Raw genomic sequence first — 7,836 nt, 5'->3', positions numbered from 1 at the left:
AGTTGGATTAGGCCTCTTGGTTTCCACAGTGCTGCACATGGAATTGGTTTCACCCATCTCGTCTGCTGGTTATTTAACAAGCCTTGTTTTCTCAGTTGGTTGCCAGATTATCTCCCAACCACTGCAGACCATCCATCTGTTCTTGAGCCTGTAAGACATCTGACCTGTTCTCCTGATCAGCCTCTGAGCCTGCAAGTTTGATTCTGGTTAACGGTGTGTGACTCAGCCTGTTTTGGAACACAAGTTTTTTGAGATCTCAGTATGTTTTTCTTCTCTGCTTGGACCGTTTTTGTCTCCAGTGCATCATTTCTCTGCAGTATTCAAATCCATTATTCCTGAGCTCAGTATAATTTTTCTTTTGTGTGTGCACACTGAAGATTTTTTTGTATTTGCTACTTACCTTTTTTGTTCCTCTTCAGTCTCATGAGTGATTCCTCTTTGAACAGTGGCTGCCCACTTAAGTTAAATACCTGAAAACTCTTATTAACATTTAATGTACTTGCATTCATCTCCAGTCTATTCTCAGTTACTTCCCTGTGCAGTCCTCTTCATGGGGCACCAGTCTCCTTTCCAGCAGACAGTTTCTGTATGGTCCTGCTGCTCCACCATTTTCATCATTCTCAGGAACCACTGGTATAAATGGACGAACATACCAACGTGAGAACTTAAAGCCACTTGCCAGAATTCTGTAATCTACACTGCTAAAAAATAAAACAAGGGAACACATAATCATCACAGTATAACACCAAGTCAGTTAAACAGGAATATAAATCTGTCCACTTAAAAAACACAAGTGACTGTGAATCAGTTTCACTTGCTCTGGTGCAAATGAAAGTAACAACAGGTGCAACAGAGGTAAAAGCAAGACAACCCCCAAAAGGGAATGGGTTTCCATGTAATGGCCACAGAGAGATGTTCTCTCCTTATCCTTCCTGACTGATTCTTGACAAGTTTTGTGTTTTGCTAGTGTCCTTGTCACCACTGGTAGCACAAGGCACAAGCCAACTGGCAGTTTGCATCTGTCATGCATTTGAGTCCAAACCTTTCAATCTACGTCACATATGAATTCACTATTTAAATGGGGGTCATGATTTAGACAAAGATTTGTAATTATGTGAAGGCAAGCTTGATTGCAAAACTTCCAAGTTCTGGATTCAAATTATGTAATGGACAAGGTACATTAAGCTTATGGAACACTAGTGAAATGGGGTGAGATGGAATGAAACGGTGCAGAATAAGAAGACAGCTAAGTTACACTGTACAGCAATTTTAGATCTCTTCTGATTTTAGTAGGTAAACACTGTTGAGTTTCCAGCACTGAAAAGCATTCGTCTGATGACATAGCCACTCACCTTGGCGTTGTTGTCTAGTCACTGCCTGACGTGGCAGACTCAGGTTGATTAGAGCAATGCATAGACAACAGGCACTGCAGAGTCAAAAAAGAAAACAATGCTCAAAATTTGAGCACATACTGCCAAATAAATGGAGCCTATCAAGATGTAAAGACAGCTCCTTGTAAGCCATCCCTAAAATTTGTTCCAATGTTTTTGTTGGCCCACAATGTTCAAAATATGCCTAAAAGCATTTCTGAGGATGCAAAGCAACAGAATTAATCTAATATTCTAAACTTTTTACAAAAAGAATATATTAAGATGGAATCCTTTGTAATAAAAAAAAAATCTTGAATCTTGATTTTGCCATTTATGCATAAACAGACATAAACAGACAGTCTAGGCATATAGGAATTCTTGTGTAGCTCTCTTTTGGAGTCAGGTAAGGAGTCAAAAGCCAGAAAGAACACTTAGTCTTAGTTTGGGGTCCATATGGGTTGTACAGGTTTGTGGACCTTTTGAAAAAGGCACGTGTCTGGCATTTGAAAGGATTTTGATATCTTTATGAACTATTGGTTTGTCTAGTAGCATTATTAGCTGTCTTTGGGGTCTACAGAAACATATTCCAGCAGTAAATGCCTTGCTAGTTATTGTTGCTCTTTGTTCACAAATTTGAAATAAATGCATAAAATTAGAGTGTGTGAGAACTGTCTGGCTCTGCTCAGCTAATACAGTTTTATGTTTTTCATTATTCATTTTTTTATTCTTATCATTCCTGGTTTAGAGGCCCTCAAATCCATCAAAAAAAAACTTCAGGAAATACAAATTAATTCCCCCCTTAGTTTTATTCAATTTAATCTTTTTTTTTTTTTTTTTTACCAAGTTTTCTTTTTTTGTATCTAGATAAAATTCAATAAAAATGAACATAACTGCTACATAAAAAATATATATGAAAGGAAATAAAATTAGTTGTTCTGGCAGGGATTGCTTGTGTGCGCCTGTGTCTGTGTGTGTGGGAGTCTGATTTCAGTGCACCTCTCTTGTTGTCTCACTTTAATTATCTCCAAATGGTGAGTTTGTGTGTGTGTGTGTGTGTGTGTATGGTCAGTCTGTCAGTTGCAGCCCCCAGCAGCACTGTTAAAAGATGAGACATTGCTGCAGGTGGTATTCAGTGATTATCTGGCAGTGTGTGACTGAATGTTATAGAAGAATAAACATGAGTATCTAAAATGCATCACACAGTTTTTGGTGAACTGTGTGATGCTGTAGATATCTGCAGTCGGACATGGATGTCTGTGATATGTCGTTGTTAGCATAATGAATGCTCCCGCTATCAGCCAGCTATTCTGCTCTGTTTGTGGGCAGGTTTCATTTACACAAATGCTACCAAAGAGTAAAGAGAATATTTCCACATTGTGGCCTTGCTGTCCAAAGGCAGCAGTAACAAAGATAAGTTAGTGGTGTTAGAGAGGATCTGAAACATTTAGAAAATACTACAGCTGTTAGCAATATGTCACCAGAGCAGCACTGGACTGACAGAAATGAAGACTGAATGGTTAAAGTACCCACTAATAATGTCTTTCTAAAATGAATGGTCCATTTCTAATATGAGAGGTGGTCAAGGAGATGTGACGGTCGTGAACATATTAGACAAGAAAATATTATAGCCTACAGTTGGTGATGAGGATGACAGATGACAGAGATCTTCATAAATACCCCAAGGCAGCTGTCAGAGACTGCACTGTAGACGCTTTTGTGCCAAAAATTCCAATAAAAATCATTAAAGCAAAAAAAAAAATTAACTGACAATCTGAGATGGTTCTGGATTAAGTCTTAGTTTTTTTTTTTTTTGTTACCTTCAGTATCATGTTAAAACTTCCAACTCATTGAGATTAATGTTGTAGTTTGAGGTCAAGTTTCTCACTACCAAGACTTTCTATATATGACTTTTATGACAGGTACTGTATGGACCACTCCATCCAATTTCAATTCCTTACTGGGGTGAGGTTGTGCAAGTTCATCAGGGCAGTCCAGACATCTCTCTCCTCAGCTCCTCCTGGGGTACCAGAGCTCAAATCCAGAGCTCTGCTCTGAGCTCCGTCCAGATGTCCAACCTCTGCACCATGTCTCAAAGGCCGAGTCCAGCCACCCTACAGTAGATGTAGATTGACTGCTTTTCCTTCTGGCTCTGCTCCTTCATCACCACAATGGTCGGGCTGACAAAGGCATCCTTTCAGTTCCTGACAGAATTTTCTAATAACTGACAGTTGTTATATAGAAATGCCACTTGACCTAAAAGTGCTTCAAGTTCAAAACTGGCAAACTTTTCAAATACAGTTAATTTTTTTCATCTTTGGGATTTCCCTTTCAGTGTAAGAATGCTCGGATCAATAAACCAGTGCCAATATTGCCTTTTGATTTGAAAATCTGTCAATGTCGCATGTGTCTATTTGTTGATGACATCAGTTCATATGCAGATCAGGAAGCACCCCTCATAACTCCAAATAGTCAATAATTTTTTCAGAATAATAAAACTAAAAAGCCTCTTTTAAAAGCGATAGGATACTTCATGAATGCACACAGCTAACCACAATTGCATTAATTAATTTGAATTTCTCCTCCATAGATAAGTAAACAGTATACTATATGTACCAATGAAAAGAGATTTGTAAAACTATAAACAAAACAGGTAGTTGAGAAAGCCCATATTTTAACTGGCATAATGCAGACATAGTAACTTCTCCAGCCTTAAAACAATTCTCTCTAATGTTACAGAAACAAGACATTAACATTCATGCAAGATGTGTTTTTTAAGCTTACCGTTAAGTCCCACCGAGTAGTGGAAACATCACTTACTGGTAGCATAGCACCGACAATATCATCAATAATTCACTCAGTAACCAGCAACATATCACATGCGGCAGACACACTGGCCTCAAGCAGTCAAAACAGACAGGTACTGTGCTCCGGGGAAATCGAGCATTGATGAGCTGATCATTCTCCGCAGTGGTGGCTTCACTGGCTGGCTGCTTGTTGGTTAGACCCGGTCAGGTAAAACAGCGAGTCCCTGTACAGGAACATTCCCAGACATGCAGTAACCTCAGGCCCTGTATTTTTCTCCACATCCTCTGGTTACAGTGCGGCAGCACGAGATAAAATACACCCACAAAACAAGGCACAGTTGAAATATTTTGCTTTTACAGTGGCACCAGTGGATGTCTTTTTTTAATAGGCTTTTTTGAAAACATACATAACAAACAATGCAGTGTAACATTTTGCCAATATGGTGGGGGCACCGGTGGATGTCAGGCAAGCTCACATGAACACGCAATGGCCTGGATTTTATGCCTATTCAAGGAAATCCTGAAATACTTCAATCATGTAATACTTCATTTTGATAGAAAAAAAGTCTCACAAGCGAGAGTTTACAAGACATGTATAAATTTACTTCTGCATAGAAATACTAGAACATACAGTACATTCACCTCATTTTTTGAGCTTTAGGTCAATGATGATAATTGGTCATTGTAACATTGTAGATAAGTCAGAAAACAAGGAAAAGCATGCCATGGGCTCTTAAACATTTCCTCAGAATGTTCTCTCCTCACAGAGCTTAATTCACTTACATGTTTCCTTTTATCCAACTATTAACTGTAATTCAGATCAAAGTGATGTACTTTGGCCCTTCATGTACTAGTCTAGTCTGCAAGTTGGTGATTAATGAACCACTTCTGTCTCCAGCCCTGTGAACTCTGTCCTGGACTTAATTAAAACTCAGCTGTTGACCACCAATCATAAATTACTTGTGACACCTTTAGAATAAAAAGAACAAATTGGTTTCCTACCAATTAATAATTCACAAATAAAATGGAATAACAAGCCCGAGGCGGTGCTCCTGTATGGGTTCTGCATTCTCCTCATGCTTAGAGAGGACTGATACTGCCATCAGTAAGCATGAGGCGGTGGTGGTGGAGGAGGTAGTGTCTGCTGGGTGATTGATGCTTCTTGTCTACTTTGCTTGTGTTCTACAGGTAGCTGCTGTTGTTACAGTGTCACTGCACTGCTCTGGCCTTGTTTGATCCCTAACCTAAGCAGCTGGTTTCCAGTAGGAGGGAGCTGCCCTGCAACAACATCTCTTCTCCATCATCTCTGGCTCTGTTTACATGTGCTTCAGTCTGGCAATGGAGGCCTTGCTCAGCATATCAATTTGTCATGCTTTAGCCCCAGTCTGAGTCTCATGCGATCATCATTGTGTATTGTTTTCTTTATTATGCTGTGACTGTTTCCTGTAATTGGAATGATACCGTAACTTCTGAAGACATAAATGTTACTTTAGTGATTACATCAAAAGCGCAAGCTGGGGTGTTTCCTGCACTGGATGTGGCAGGTTAACGTTGTATTATCACACTCCTTATGCAGTGGTATTTTACCAGAAAACAAGAAAAAGATGGAGCGGAATCTTTAGACTTACAGTAGATGTGACAGGCAGCTCAAGCTTCACTGTCTTCACTTCTGTATTGTATTCTCTATTTTGATGTATTTTTACTGAAACGACCTTCATATTTATCAGCTTGTGGTGTAATTTCAACAGTATTATAGAGTTTGTTGCTGTTGGTATATATCAGCAAATATATCTTCCAAAATAAAAGTCTAGGTTCAACAGCAACAGAAGTTTCTGGCTGTTTTTTTTTTTTATTATATGGTAAGAAATATTAGAAGACACGTTATTTTTATGTGTAAATGCTTATTACAACCCAGAGTTATGTTCCATTGTCACAGTAAGTGACCCCCTTATGTGAGACACTATCAGTCTTTTCTGCAAATGACCCAAAACATTTTTACATTCAAGTCTCACAGTCTTCTTGAGACCATGGTAGTTATGACAGAAGCAAAAGTGGAAGCGCAGTGAATATCCAGACCCCTTAGGGTACTGGGGACCTCAGTGCAGCACAAACAAGCATAATGGAATGCAAGAGCCTGCTATGATGACAAGACTGAGCAAAGAACACAGACCAATACTGAAACTATGGTCACTTTTTAAAGTATTTAAACTCTTAAACTGTTATATATTTGTATTCTGGATTGAAATTATGTCAAGGTTCGGGCTTGGGAAGGAAACGAAAGCAGACACAGACTAAGTAATAGTCGTCTTCTTCTTTCGGCTGTTCCCGTTAGGGGTTGCCACAGAAAATCATTTGTTTCCACCTAACTCTATCTTCGGCATCCTCTACTCTCACCCCAATTAACTTCATGTCCTCTTTTAGCACATCCATATATCTCCTCTTTGGCCTTCCTCTTGGCCTCTTGCCTGGCAGCTCCATCTCCAACATCCTTCTACCAATATAACCACTATCCCTCCTCTGCACATGTCCAAACCATCTCAATCTGGCCTCTCTGACCTTGTCCCCAAAACAGCCGACCTGAGCTGTCCCTCTGATGTGCTCATTCCTAATCCTGTCCATCCTGGTCACTCCTAAAGAGAACCTCAACATCCTCATCTCTGCTACCTCCATCTCTGCCTCTTGTCTTTTCCTCACTGCTACAGTCTCTAACCCATACAGCATAGCTGGTCTCACTACTGTCTTGTACACCTTTCCTTGGATTCTTGCTGACACTCTTCTGTCACACAACACTCCTGACACCTTTCTCCACCCACTCCAACCCGCCTGCACTCGCCTCTTCCCCTCTTTCCTACACTCCCCATCACACTGTCCTGCACCTTCTTGACCTCAGACTGTTCCACTTCCCTCCCTCTTGTTCATACACATGTATTCTGTCTTACCACAACTGACTTTCATTCCTCTTCTTTCCAGGGCAGACCTCCACCTTTCCAGATGTTCTTCCACCTGCTCTCTGCTCTCACTACAGATCACAATGTCATCTTCAGGTGTTACATCAACGTAGGTTATGATGATGGTGGGGGGGGGGGATTGTTCCATGCCATATTAGCATACAAGTATTCCCTGCTGTAAAGTCAGGCAAGGTTGGCTGATGGGAGGGGGAGGGAGGAGGGGTAGTATGAGAGGCAAGGATTCTCCTACGATGACGCAGAAACCCTGCAAGGTCTATTTTTAAATCTATTGAAGTGTGCAACACCCTTTAAGTACTGTAACCTTCAACTGTGCCTTCAAACCAAAACAAACAGCGAAGCAGAGGGAGAGCGGAAGGGAAGAAGTGCAACAGCAACAATATATTCAGTGCCTTCCTTCCCTCTCAAGCTGATAGAGCCACAATGAAATATAGATAATGATTCCATATTGCTGAGATGTGGTGCTTTTAGGTTGAAGGATTGTCTGGCCTGGAATAAGAATAGGGACAAAAAGATGATCCTCACTAAAATGACTTGGCAGCACTTAAAAGCAACAACTGACTGAGCTGAGGTTCATTCCTAGCCAAAGTCAGCACAGCCTGGATCCATTAAAATCTTAGCTCCATCTATATCAGCAAATAACACAGACTAAATGGAGCTTTTTTTTTGTCTCTCCTAGGCACTTCCACACCTCCG

General features: G+C 40.3%; 1 protein-coding gene across 1 annotated transcript in view; it reads left to right on the top strand.

Moving 5' to 3' along the window:
• tsnare1 (T-SNARE Domain Containing 1) overlaps positions 1 to 5,989 on the top strand; it is a 192,286-nt gene extending 186,297 nt beyond the window's left edge. Inside the window, exon 10 of the mRNA XM_020587268.1 lies at positions 5,363 to 5,989. The gene's annotated coding sequence lies outside the window, so the exon portion shown is untranslated. The remainder of the gene's footprint in view (positions 1 to 5,362) is intronic.
• The last annotated feature ends 1,847 nt before the right edge of the window (positions 5,990 to 7,836 follow it).

This window comes from Monopterus albus, unplaced genomic scaffold (assembly GCF_001952655.1).
Source record: "Monopterus albus unplaced genomic scaffold, M_albus_1.0 scaffold449.1, whole genome shotgun sequence".
Taxonomy (NCBI): domain Eukaryota; kingdom Metazoa; phylum Chordata; class Actinopteri; order Synbranchiformes; family Synbranchidae; genus Monopterus; species Monopterus albus.
This window is presented reverse-complemented; position numbering and strand designations above follow the sequence as displayed.